We start from the raw sequence: 13385 nt of genomic DNA on the forward strand, positions 1-13385 counted from the left end.
TTAGAATTTAGGTCATGGCTCCGTAAAAGGCGTAATAAAGCGTATGAAAATTGTTATCACAAATGTTTGTTGGTGGACCCTGGATATTAACTTAACCGGTCGGACGTCGTTCTACCTTCAAAAGTTTGCGCACGTGGAAGGTGAAGGGTAACCGATCGATATTATTTTAATAAACTCGTATACCTGTTGGTATGGATATCGTCGACTATTATGAAGTTTGTAACAATACCTGGGCAAAATTCTTATCAGAATAACAATTTCGAGCGATTTTGGTTTAAAAGAGCGCAATCTGTATCGTACAATCAAATTATGTATCATGTTAAATAGATGTTACACTTGGGTAACAATACAGATTTTTTATTCGTCATTTATTATTCAAATAAAATTCTACTAAGGGGGCTAACAAAAAGAAGATTAAAGAATCCCCCTCCTAGTAGGCCAGTGATACAAGGGCTTCGAATGTTCATAAAAAAGGTAATTAAGAAATTTGTGATTTGATAATATTAATAGTCTTGCTCCCCAAGAGTAATAGCCAACTAGTTGGACTTATTAGCAAGACTCATCTAACAGATCTCACCTCAGATACCACTAATTATTTGAAAAATCTGTTCGAATTAACTGTGTACTAATAGACTAGCGAGTAATTAGAAAATACTCAAAGGATTAATCGTGTTACGTCAAAAACAAAATCTGTTAAATAAGCCTCACCGAAGAATTTAGCTGGCAAATCTGAGACAAAAGAAATATTACTCTCTGCGTGGTTAAAAATATTATTAGATGAAAGAGTTTTTTTAATATACGGAGGACCTCTAAATGGATACGGGAGTCTCTGAAAAGCCTCGGTTACGACACTTTGCTCAATCGTATAGCAATACCAAATTCGTGTATCCATAAATTAAGCTCTATCTAGCGAACGTACCGACGAAAAAATAGTCCACTAAACGACAACTTGAGCCATCGACAGATACACTTTAACCTTTCTCAAAATAGTTACGCCCGTCACGACCTGCTCAGTATTCTTCGATAAATGCTATATACAAAACGATTCGATCATGTTCATCTCGTCCCAAGGATACACTTTCTTCGAACAATATTAATTATAGCAAACGAGCAGGAAACAAATTTTATTTAATTATTAACGAGATCAGGTATAATCGTTTCGAATCTTCCTGTGCTCTAAAACATGTTTCGAAAAGCTCGCAATTTTTTATATAAAATTTTTTAAAAACTCGCTCGTCACGTTTGCTGGGAAACGCTCGGTTCTATGCTTCGCGATTCTCTTGACACTTTTGCAATACGAGTGTACGAATTCGAAGCATTTTTGAAGTCTGACACCGAAATAGGCAAAACGTTGAGGGATCATGTTCGGAACATGTCCTCGTATTGTTCAGGTATCAGGAATAACAGCGGAGTTGCGCAATGATGACCACCTCAGCGATGACATAATAATGGTATTGCAAACAATATTAGTCAATAGGACGTTTCCTGGTTAGATAATGGCGGCAAGGTTACGTGAAAAGAAGCAACGTGAGCGAAGGTGTTGTTAGAGCTAGTCGAAGCTGACTTGCGCCTAATCGGTCTGTAATACAAGACTTGGCCGGTTATAATTGGTTCATCTCGCGATTACTCGATTCGTTTAACCGAATCGGTTTTTATTTCACGCGTTTTCTGTATTTAAAAACATTTTATAAAGACGTAACTCTATTTAGCGACTTTATTTAGGAAACAATTTTTCAAATTAAATTTAATGCAACTTCGTTGACAATTCCTATTAAATACGAACGAATCTTTTTATCCGAAATCTGTTCTACGATACCAACAGGTTTTTTCAGTCTATCCTCCGTCTTTTTGTTTCGTTCGAAGACAGGAGAAGTCATCCTGCTTCGATCGTGCCGAATCTCTAGAATTTCTAAGGTCGACGAGATTTTTTTGTTTCATTCCGGTACAATTTTTAAGGTCAACAAGATTCTTTTTATATCACCGATAGTTCTATAAATCCACTTAAAGCTTCGTAAAAATCAAAGGTCTCGATATTGTTCTTTATTTGCGCGAAAGTAAAGAGCACGGTTTAAAAACTCCATCGAATGGCCTGTTCGTTGTAGAATTTTTTCCATTGAAATTTTACAACGTTCTAAAGTATTTCTTACGATAATTTACACGTAATAACGACACCGCGACGAAAAGGTGTAGCATTAATTATAAATCGTTTCGTTTCGTTAATTTCTATTACGTGTTCTGTTTCGCGCTAATGGAAGACGAGTGTTGGTATTGTGAAAAACTCCGTTTTACGAGTAGTCGTGTCACCTATTACGCGATTGGTATACATCTATCGATACATCCACCTTCGAAGAAGCTGGAATCGGCTCGAATATATCAAACACGTGCGATTTTGTACATATCAAAGCCCGTCTGGCACACGGTCAATAATTCACCCAGTCAATTGTGTGCAATCCATGTCCGCCGCATACTGAAATATTTTAGTCTTATGTTTCGTAGTTTCTGTTGGCAGTCTGGTATCAAGGACAGCCTTCATTCTTGTCTCGAGCCGGAAACGCGCAATCCTTCACCGATTCGATCATTCCGACGACGTTTAATCAGCGCCTAAATACGGGCAAACGCTGCCTCGATAAATCACGATCGATCGATTCCCACCGAGCAATAATTACCAGAGATTTACACTCGTCAATTCTAACGTACGACCTGTCGTACACGATATAAATGGTTTAGAGGGATCGAATCCTCCTTAAAAAATCTATTGTCTGACTTTTAATCTCATTTAAAATATTGAACAATCTTCTTTAATATTTCCATTTCTGTTTATAATTCCTAGCGGTGGAATTCTCGAAACTTTGCGATTTTTTTGTTAGCCACCCTCTCCACCTCGTTGAGTTTCTTTTTTCAATCACATTACAAAATTATTCTCGAATTCTTTTCGCGACTTTTTAATAAAAATTATACGCTCGAACGAAAATAGATTTCGAATAAAATTATTTTATCCCCTATTATTGCGTAAAACGGTACGCAACCTTGCTTTTCATAGACCGATTATCGAAACGAATTTGTCACCATGTTATTTCGGATAATCGACGTTCCACCGTGTTAGAGTTTACGACGTTGCTGTTATTGAAATTAACAAAGTTAGTTAGGTTCGCCGTTAACACTTGTTAAACGTTAATGACACAAGTTTCTACGGAATGAAGTTTACGGTATTAGAAGGAATCGAAATGGCTTTGGAAGTTTCTTGACACTGTGCATTGCGTCGTCGAGAGATTAATTCCGTATGCAAATATCGGAGTATTTAGCCAGGTCGATATCATACGCGCGTGTACGCTGGGCTGCGTGCGTCATTAACTGCCAGAGTTAATTATTTTCGGCTTGGGCACCGTTCGATCATGGACGACATCGAGCATGCAACCTTCGAAATGGTCAACTTTTGAATTCCTCGATGACGCCGTATTACCGGATGAAAATATTTGGGTTTAACGAAAAGCGTTTGCGTTTTCTGTGAAACGATATTTGTGAAATAAATATATGCAAATTCTTGTGTACCACGTAAATAAGTAATTAAAAATTACACGCGTCTACTTGATTTATCCACCATAATTCACCATTTTGCTTGTTGGAACCGACGTAGAATGTGTTAAATACGTAAGCTACCACGTGGGATCTTCATCCCCCAGACCTAAATTATTGAAATCAATACGTAGAAACCAAATATACCTTGATGATACATCGAAAGCTAAATTATTAAATCTAAATCTAGTAATTTATTTAATTTTTGGCAATTTAAGACAACTTAGAAATGTGTAACCTCTTCGTATGCGTTAAGAGGGTGAAAAAGAAGAAAAAGGGCACAAAGTAAATAGACGGAGAATAGAAGTAAACATGTCCATTTCGTAGCCACGAAGCGTTCTCAAGAATGAAATTCTAATTCGGAACAAACGATGATCGCGCGATAATTTTAATAGACCCTCGAAATGTGTTTTCCCGCAGAAACTGGCACACGTTCAGCGATTCCGGGATATCTCTCCCGCCCATCCGGAACAAATTCGCGCAAATTTTCAATTGGTTTGTCCCGGTTGACGCGGTGTCATCGCCAACGTGCGCATATCATGAATGATAAGCCATTAGTCGATACGGTATCAAATAAATATGCAACACCGTCTGCTTTTCTGTCACAGCTCGTGATTGGAGGAATCGAAAAAATATTCATTAACATATCTCCGATGCCAATTAAACGAAACACTTGCCGCGTGCCGTTACAATTTATAAAACGTACGTCGATCTCGATCATTATTAGAAGTCAATGTAAATCCTTGATCGTTGCGTAAAATAATTTATGTGTTTTGCATTTCGAATCCCGAATAGCCAGAAACGAATGTAATAGTTCCGTGAATATATTACGAGACGGAAAGTGTTCTGTCGTTGAAAAAAGAGGCATTGCCAAGTTATTTTGGCGCCTGTTTGTTTTCCGGTAGATACGTACGTGTCCTGCATTGTTGCCATAACAAAAAGAACGATCTTGAATTTTTTAATAAAAGCTCTCAATGGTAACGCGATTATATGAAAATGAAAGGATGGAAAACTCACTTCAATAGCAATTTTTGTTAATATCTTTGCTCTGTGTTTGTTTTTTAACAATTTTCTACACTTTTAGATGTGTTTTTGTAACGTTAATATTTATCTAGAGACTTTTTAATCAACGACTGTAAAACATTATTTTATGCGAAACAGCTGAAATCTGATTTACACCACTATGTCTCTCAACCCACCAGATGTCTGTTAAAATCCTCGATTTTGAAGGCGATCGGTATCCATCGACTGATTCGTATCCCGACGACATCGCCAAACGTTCCCGGTCGATTGACGTCACGTAATTCGAGCAACGACGATCGATGGTTACCTCTCGGTATCTAGGAGAATCGATTTATCGATTCCGTCTCGCGTCATCGTGGCGTGTGTCACTAGATAATGCAATTTGCCGCAAATATAAGCCACAGCGGCACTCCATTAGACTATTGAGAACTACTTTGTCGAGTGCACTAATTCCAGGTGTTTGCTGGCACAACGCAAAGCCGTCTATAGGGTTGTCGCGGCGCGCTTAAGGTCCAGAGAAGACATCGTTCAAACGACAGTGATATCATAATCGATAACAGTGAACAATCGACTTCTTAGACAATTTTAAAGACGTTCTTCGATGAAAACAATAAGTATCAGAGGTCTGTACTCACGAAAATCCACAGATCACATAAGCAGGGAATCTACCCTCTGGCTGCGCCACACCAGGAAGCCTTGGCCTAGCATTACCAACCCTTTTAACCTTCTGCATATCACATCTCGTCTCTAAGTACAGTTGCATGTAAGGGCTCCTGGGTCTCGTTCTGGTTGAGTCTATAAATCAACAAAAATATAACCAGGTCCATTAGACCTACACATGTTTACAGTTTTTTACAAATTAAAGCATTCTTTGTAATCGTATATGGCGGATTGACTTATTGATTTACACCATTATGGTTCGAAATGCTTCTGAACTTACAAGTAAATCAATTTTTATGATAAATAGAAGACAGCTTGAAGGTTTCAAATCCAATGTTAACTAAACTTTGAAGAATTTAGACTTTCACCGCTATGACTCTCAATCCGCCATATGCTAAAGTGGTCACCCCCTTCCTTAAATAAATAAATAAATAAATAACTAGGTCCATGAGTCCTGCCCAAATCAACTGTTTCGTACAATTTTTTTTTCATTGTATTTATCCGTACTGGAGGCTTCTTTTTCATCGAAGATAAATTTGTATTGAGAAACGAGTTATCACTTACGGTTACAAGGACTGCGGCTATCGAGTCAAGGAGCAGAAACCTAGCAAAGTTCGTTCTAAATGTTACCTTCTATCTAAGCAGAGTAGCGCTAACTCTGTTCGTAAAATAAAGCTATCATTGCGTCGCTGACAAATCGTCTAAATGGCTTCTTCGGGCGACAAGAACGTGACTATTAAACGTTCTTCGCAGAAAGGACATTTGGTTTCATTGTTACGCTCGTCGCGTCTTTGAAATCAATTGGGCATTCATCGAGGAAAATCGCGTAACGTGCAACGATCAGGCGCCCCATCGAGCAATTAATCCAATTAAATATTCTTCGATAGGTTTTCGTAAAAGAATAACTTTATTAGAATAATTAATAACCGATCGTCCGCCGCGTTGATTCGATGCACCAACGATAGCGATTGTTTAGCGGATCGTGTTCGACCCGAATTAGGGCCAAATGATGCCGGATGATGAAAGTGCCCGAGGAAACAATGTCTCGCGCGACGGATGACAAATGAGGGAATTTAGGTCCAGTACGACGAAGATGAACTGACTCCGTTGTGACCGAAAGTTCGTATCCTTGACACAGAAAGCCGTGGCGGCGGTCTAACCCGAGCAAAGGCGGCCGTTCCATTTGCGTTTCAAATACCAAGCGGCGAGGACAAGAATGCCATCGCAATGAGGCGAACTTGAGAGTTCACGACAGCCACGCGACATTTCCTGTCGGACAATCGAAGATCCACTGGCTTCTATTCAGAGGACGTTCGAGTCATGGTTTTTTTTTCTATTCCCCTTTCGCCGTTCCACTGTTCGAGACTGTTCCACTTATCCCATCCCGTTTCCTTTTATCGATACAACTTTATAGCTGAGACAAATTAACGGATTAAACTTCGAAACTATCGAACAATACTTCTGTCAATTTCTTTAAAGAAGAAATATCTTATCATGGTAACCTTAACCTCTAAACAACGCTACTAAACTCTCTTAACTTTCACTATGTAAACGCGTTTAGAGTAATCTAACGATACCAGAAAACGTAGGCAAAAGCTGAAATGTTTCTAGGAGACTAACCTGTAAGTTTTCGAGGTCACTTTAACTATTAACTCTTTTGCATTTTTTCAACAAAGTCGAGTTTACGAATAATTCACTGTCACTGATGGGAATCAACTTTCACTCTGCGCGGATGCGCAAGCGCATGTGCGCGCAGAACGCGCGGGAAGGCTTGTCGTGAAAGGGGAGACACGTGGTTGGCGCGGATCCGCCGGGATTTAAATGTTAATTCCCGATATAACGAGATTTCCACAGTACCTGAGCGATAACTGTTAAACACGCGGCTGAAAGTCGAGACTAACCTTGATCCTTACAGACTGGCATCTACATTCCGTGACCACGCACGTATTTACGCTCGGCAAAAAGCCCGGAAGGTCGTACGCGAAGAAAAGAAAAACTGAAGGAGAAAAAGAAAAAACCAAGTCCCCGTCGCCGCGTGAAGCCTCCGAGCTCCCATCTTTGTCGCTTGGCTGTTGCTCAACACCTTCGACGGTGGATTGAGTAATACGTCCGCCTAAATCTTTAAGCAGAACGTAAATCCATATTACGTCGCGACGTAAGCACCGTTTTGTAACTTTTCGACACCTCTCCGGAGTGTTTGTTCTCCTCGTTGACGTAAAAGTTTATCCTCGGACCGATGATACTTGACATCGTTTGCATTTCTTTTATTTCTATGATTTTAAAAACAGTCGTGTTAAAAAAATTTAGAAAATTAAAGATACCGAGTATTTCATTGGACTATTTCACGAACAGAGACAATCGTTTCATTTGCAGCGAAACCTTCCGGGAATATGGAAACAATTTCCATTTTCTGAAGATTTCCTTTCAATAACAGGATTTACAACAGCACTGGCCATTAGAATTGTATTATTTGTTTCGAGACAGTTCCTTGGGAGATTTTGCAATTTCCTTGCAATTTCAAACCGAGACTGGATCTCTTCCACGAGACTAAAACCCTTGGCAGAGGGTTTCCGATCATACACATTAATACAAATTGTACGAAAAACTGTCGTGGTTTATGGTTATAAAATGTTATTATACGATAACATTATAAGTGAACAAAATGTCCCTGCTTGTTCTCGAAATATTAAAAATTACCTGACAATTTTCCAACTAACCAGAATTTACGCGTATTTCTTATAACTTTCCTGCCAAGTGCCGGATAAATAATTAAGTTGATTTACAAAAATGACGTTCAGGGCTCTGTGTGACATAACTGGGGCGGTTGAAAAGCTTAATCGTGGTCGGTGTACGTGTCTCTGTCGTGTCCTACGCGGAAAGGCCGGAGACTGTGTCTAAACAAAAATTCTCGACGACAATTTAACGAGAGCAATTCGTTGATTCGCCTAATTCCAGTTATAGCCAACCTTGCCCCGGATCGCGCTCGTACTCCTTCTGGCTAATTTGTATAATTGTTTTCAACAATAGCGCCACGGTAACGGTAGTGGACCGCGCCAGTAAGCCGAGGATTCGTCGTCAAAGTACGCGGCAAAATGGCCGCTAACCGAATTACACGTTCATCCGCGTAAATGGATCCGTGCTTGTCCTTCGACGTTATTCATTGCACGCGCGGTTTAACGCTGAATTAAATATCGCTGAACCGTTTCGATCGGTCGTGCGAGCAATTTATCAGCGTTCGAAGACGATTAATTACTACGGCCGCGAATCGCATGGATTCGACACAATTCGCGTACCGACTGATCGAACTGATTGCTTCGAGGCGGATTTCTCGCGGTTCTGGCAGTACGAGCTGGTTCAATCCTGTGAAAAATCGACTGCTTTGTTGATTGCAATTTCTGAAACGTTAAAATCTTAACGCGTCGCCAATCGCGAAAACATCCTTCTTCGTACGATTATACTGACTGTGTGCTACTTAGAATCAAAGGCAGCATTAGGAAGACTTATTTTAGATCATAATGGTACGCTAATGAAATTATTGGGATGAATCTTGAAAAATATATCGAAAAGATCCTATCCTACAAAATGAATGGTACATTTAAAATGCTGAAGTTGTAACGCACAGTGTACAACGTTGACCTTCGTGGCTAGGAAATAAAAGAAATTCGTTAAATCAGGAACCTCGAGGCTTCTTCGAGGATTCTTCGAGATGCGATAATAATATTGTAAATAAAAAAATTTACAAACGAGTTTACCTTGTCGTTGTTGTTTACTGTTTCGATTGCTTTCAGTTGTTTCCACTTCCCCGTGTTTTTCTGTGCTTCGTCTGCGAACGATCGAGAACCAACGAGTTCGCGAAAAGAGCGAAGGGGACGAGACAAGACGGCTCTGTGGATGACGAATTCCAGAATGTTTAATATGCTCGCCCTTGCTCTATCCGCGCATACATATTCCAAAATTCGACGTTTCCTTCTTTTTTCTTCGTATCGCTGATGCGCTCGACGGCGCTTTTTTCTCCTCCCCGTCCTTCGGGGACAGAGACATAAATCTGTCTTTATGGTCTCTCGGGCACCCTTTAAAATCCTCTATCGCGTTTCGAGGACAACAAAAAGAGTTCGATGAAAGGAACCATAATTCAATTCCACTCAACGTTTTCTCTGGCTAATTGAAAACTAATACACCGAGCCTCCTTGGAATCTTTCCGAGTGCCTCTCCTTTTTCGCTAATATCCGATCTGCTGCTCCGAGTCTCCTGCAAATCGAAACCAATACTTTCGTAACGTATCAAATATAAATTGATATTTTAGTGGAAATGTATCGAATGAGTTTAGGATTATAGTCGATACTCTTCGATGCTACACTAATCGCTAAAATATCTGTTTGTAACGATCCATTGCAAGAGTACGTTTTTTTCCAATGATGATGATTGCTTTGTATAAAGTTAATTACAACTTTAACTGATATGACCCGTGACATCTATCAATCTTGCGACGATCGCGTTATATCATTGAGAATTATAATTATGAATGTTTATTCACGATTGTAGTGGTTACCTTCATGTCATAGTATTTCAAACAAAAACTAAACGTACGTATATAAGCCAGTATCCTTGAAGATGAACATCGTTTATAAATTATGTGTAATTTACAAGGAAATCATATTTATCGCAACGATTCTAACAAATTAGTACCATCCTCTGACTAAATTTTTAATACAAAAATTACTTTATTTTCGTTAATATTTTCGCCAGAAATTTCATCCACCAGTCTTCCGTTTGGTTAACGAAGCTCGTTCGAACGCAATTAAAAACGAAAGAGTAACGAACGGATACAAATTACGGTGTCCGTGCACACAGAAAATGATTAAATGACCGTCGACCTCGCCGTACCTCTGAAACTCAAGGAGCAATTAAAATTCTTCCTTGGCGATGGGCGCGTGCTCGGTTTATCGCGTTATTCCACCAATTAAAATCAACCGTTTGACGTTTGCTGCCCTGATAATTTCGAGAACGAAGGCGGATCCAGCGAACAATGCTGCTCGCATTGATTTCGAGCCCCCAAGGTTATGCACATCGTGCGTCCACCTCGCAACCATACGATCGTGAAACTCGTTTCGTTTGCTGTAGACGCGAACCATTGTTTCGAATTAACGAACTCTTTCGTTAAATTTCGATTTAACGCGTTCCATGTCGGACCAATTTTCGGTGACTTTCCATTCGCGTCGCGTGGGCCATATACACCCCACGACCAGAGTTAGAATTTTGCTTTTAACATTCACAGTCCCCAATTCGAGCGACTTTCTACAAATTACCGTAGTGTCTTTTGTCGTAAACTTATTAGCGTAAATCACAAATGAAATTATTCGCGAGTAGGAAAGACTAAAAGCGACAGAGTCGTGGAACAGGATGTTTGCGAATCATAGTAAACTTTGTTAAGGTCAGAGTTATGTGCAGATTTCAAGAGAAACAGGTAGAATTTGCATATTCCATTGAAACCAAGACGAATACAAGAAACATCGTACGTAGGCATGCAGGAAGTTATAGAGATTCGAAACGATATTGAAGCGTAAATATAGAAATGCATTCGTCATAAAATAAACAGAACGCGTGTACGTCGAAGTTTGCGCTTAGCCAGACGCGACAAGAAGCCGATTTAGACGCAACAAAGAGTCAGAGGTCGGAATTTTGCAGTAATTACCGCTTAATTTTAAGTTAGCAGGGTTTCTCGAACCTTATAAATTGACAAAGATGCACGTAGAAAGATATTTCAAACAAATTAGAACTGATAACGAAAGAAATCTAGGATTGTATCAAATATCCTTGCATCTAATATGCTTGTAGTTTTATTTCGTGGTAGAAATTCGAAAGTTTTGATCTCTAAATTGCTTCGTTTGTCTTTAACGAGGAGCCTTTAACCGTCGAATAGAAACGATAAGACACCGTGGTTCGATTTTCCGACGTGATTCGATCGATCGAGAGAATGCGTCTCGCTTTCATCGTCGATTGATTCGTCAGGCTTGAATTCCAGCCGACAGAAAGGGAGGCAGATAGGCAACTGCAAGCGCTGACTCACTCGATTATCCGTGCCAGGAGTTGAATCTCAATTAAAGAGCAGTCTTGTTGCCGGTCAAAAGCCCGGCGGTAATGCGTCGTACGCTTTATTTTCTTTATTCTTAACCCTTGTCGCGTCGCTGGTACCTTATACAATATCGCGAAAATCGTCTTGGCTCGTATCTTTGGCGAAAATAAAATGTCATCATGGACACGATCGTTATAGGGGGAGTTCCCCTGGGTCCTGACATTTAAAGTTTGTTTTAAATCATTAGAAAAATATTTTATGCCTTCTATACTGATTTATTTATAATTTAACAATATTAGAAATCGGTATAAAGCAACGAAACAAATAATAATATTGTGAAAAAACAAATCGAAAATCAAGGAAAAAATGTTTTAGCTCGAGGCTTCGTTTTTGAGATAATTAAATTTGAAAAGTTTTGGCGGACGCTCGCGCGATCGATCACGAGTTGCTCCGATATGTCTGACCACTGCCCGCTGTTTCCACTTACGCTAAAGTCAAAGTCCCACTTAATTGCATTAAAACTCCATTTGATTTTGATGTCACGAATTTAAAGAACAAAATTGGTACAAAATTTGTTTCCTCGGGAATAAAGGAAATAATACTCGAACTACTACCGAAATAATTCTGCAATAACATTGCCTGTTTTTCCCCCATTACCAAATAACATCGACGATTGAACGATATTATCGTCCTGTAATTGTCCGGTTCTCCCACATATCGATATCCTATTGTTTTAATGGACGATTCCAAAACGCGGAAACATGGAACGGTTTTTTCATAGTCTGTCCGTAAGCGTCGAGCCCCATTCGTCTCCGCACAATCATGCGTTCGGATAGACAGGTCAAGGTTTATCCGATTCCTCATCGTCGTGGTTTTCAATAGGTGGGTCAAGGTTCATCCGTTGTTCTGTAATCGCTCTTTTTAAAGAGCCGCGCTATCGCCCTTTGCACAGCCACCTCCGATCGAGCGGAGAAGGTTATATTTACCAACATCTCCGTCCTGTTAAGTAATCGCGATGACCCTCCACGAATAGAAAAAGGTATCTCATTAACGCTAACGACATTCCTTTCGACGGCTAATAATCCTGTCGACGACCAGCAAGGTCTGCCTATCCATAACCTAACCTACACTCGAATATTACTGTATGCATACCGTACTTGCACTGTCATGCCAGATGCAAGTAGCTTTATTTACAATACTACAAGTATTAGCGTTTTTATATTTGTAAACAATATTGCAACACCTTGGAAGTTCAAAGTGACGGTCATCAGTGACCACCATGGCAGTCAACGCGTTGAAATACAATTCTTCTAACGTTTTAGGTCCCAACTAGAGATTGGATCATCGACACTTCATTTTTTATTTATCTGTACAAATTATTATTTACCCAAGTTTCGAGAACCTGAAAGCTTCGAGTGTCCTGTTCCTAGTCTTAATCCACGAGCAGCCAAGGTTTTACCAATACTATATTTTGACACTATTTTGCGAATTTAATATATGGTTTGAAAGGATAGATTGTTAAAGACCGCATTTTAGTCCTCGACAGAGTTTTACTCTCAAGCTATCGTTATACGAATTTTTACAAAGTGAAACCTAAATCTCAAAACTGGTAATTAAATTAGACGTAAAAGGTTAGAAACAGTGATTAAAGATGAAGGACATGGTATTTAAATGAAAGCTAGGTAGGGGGAGCACATATGTATGTCAGATGCAAAAGAGTTAACCACCTCAAGGATACTAGCACAAACGTGTACTTTTTAAATTATTTCAAACTACCTTTTTACCGCAGCTTCGCTCGCGTGAATGTCGGTTTGAAAAAAAAATCCAGTAAATTTCTCTTTCTTTTTAATACTCCATCGCAATCAGAGCTTGATGTGAAGTAGCCTGGTCTCAAAGTTACAAGAACCTGTTAAGAACTCGCAGAAACGAAATTATAAACGTGCCCACGTTCACGAATTTATTTATATGTAACAAAATGATTTTAATTTTCATTTATTTCTGGAAAAAAATGAAATTCTAAAATTGAACACGCGTTGCATGGAAACAGATGGAAATG

General features: G+C 39.4%; 1 protein-coding gene and 1 long non-coding RNA gene across 3 annotated transcripts in view; one reads left to right on the forward strand and one right to left on the reverse strand.

Moving 5' to 3' along the window:
* The window catches only part of LOC143348085 (uncharacterized), a 160215-nt gene that overhangs the window by 65243 nt on the left and 81587 nt on the right, over positions 1 to 13385 (reverse strand). For both annotated transcript variants that reach the window (XR_013080707.1, XR_013080706.1), the window contains exons 5-6: positions 9009 to 9504; positions 5232 to 5391 (exon numbers count right to left, since the gene is read on the reverse strand). This is a non-coding gene — a long non-coding RNA (uncharacterized LOC143348085). The remainder of the gene's footprint in view (positions 1 to 5231; positions 5392 to 9008; positions 9505 to 13385) is intronic.
* Rpl32 (ribosomal protein L32) overlaps positions 1 to 13385 on the forward strand; it is a 188817-nt gene that overhangs the window by 49964 nt on the left and 125468 nt on the right. The window lies entirely within an intron of this gene.

Source organism: Colletes latitarsis, chromosome 11, assembly GCF_051014445.1.
Source record: "Colletes latitarsis isolate SP2378_abdomen chromosome 11, iyColLati1, whole genome shotgun sequence".
Lineage (NCBI taxonomy): Eukaryota > Metazoa > Arthropoda > Insecta > Hymenoptera > Colletidae > Colletes > Colletes latitarsis.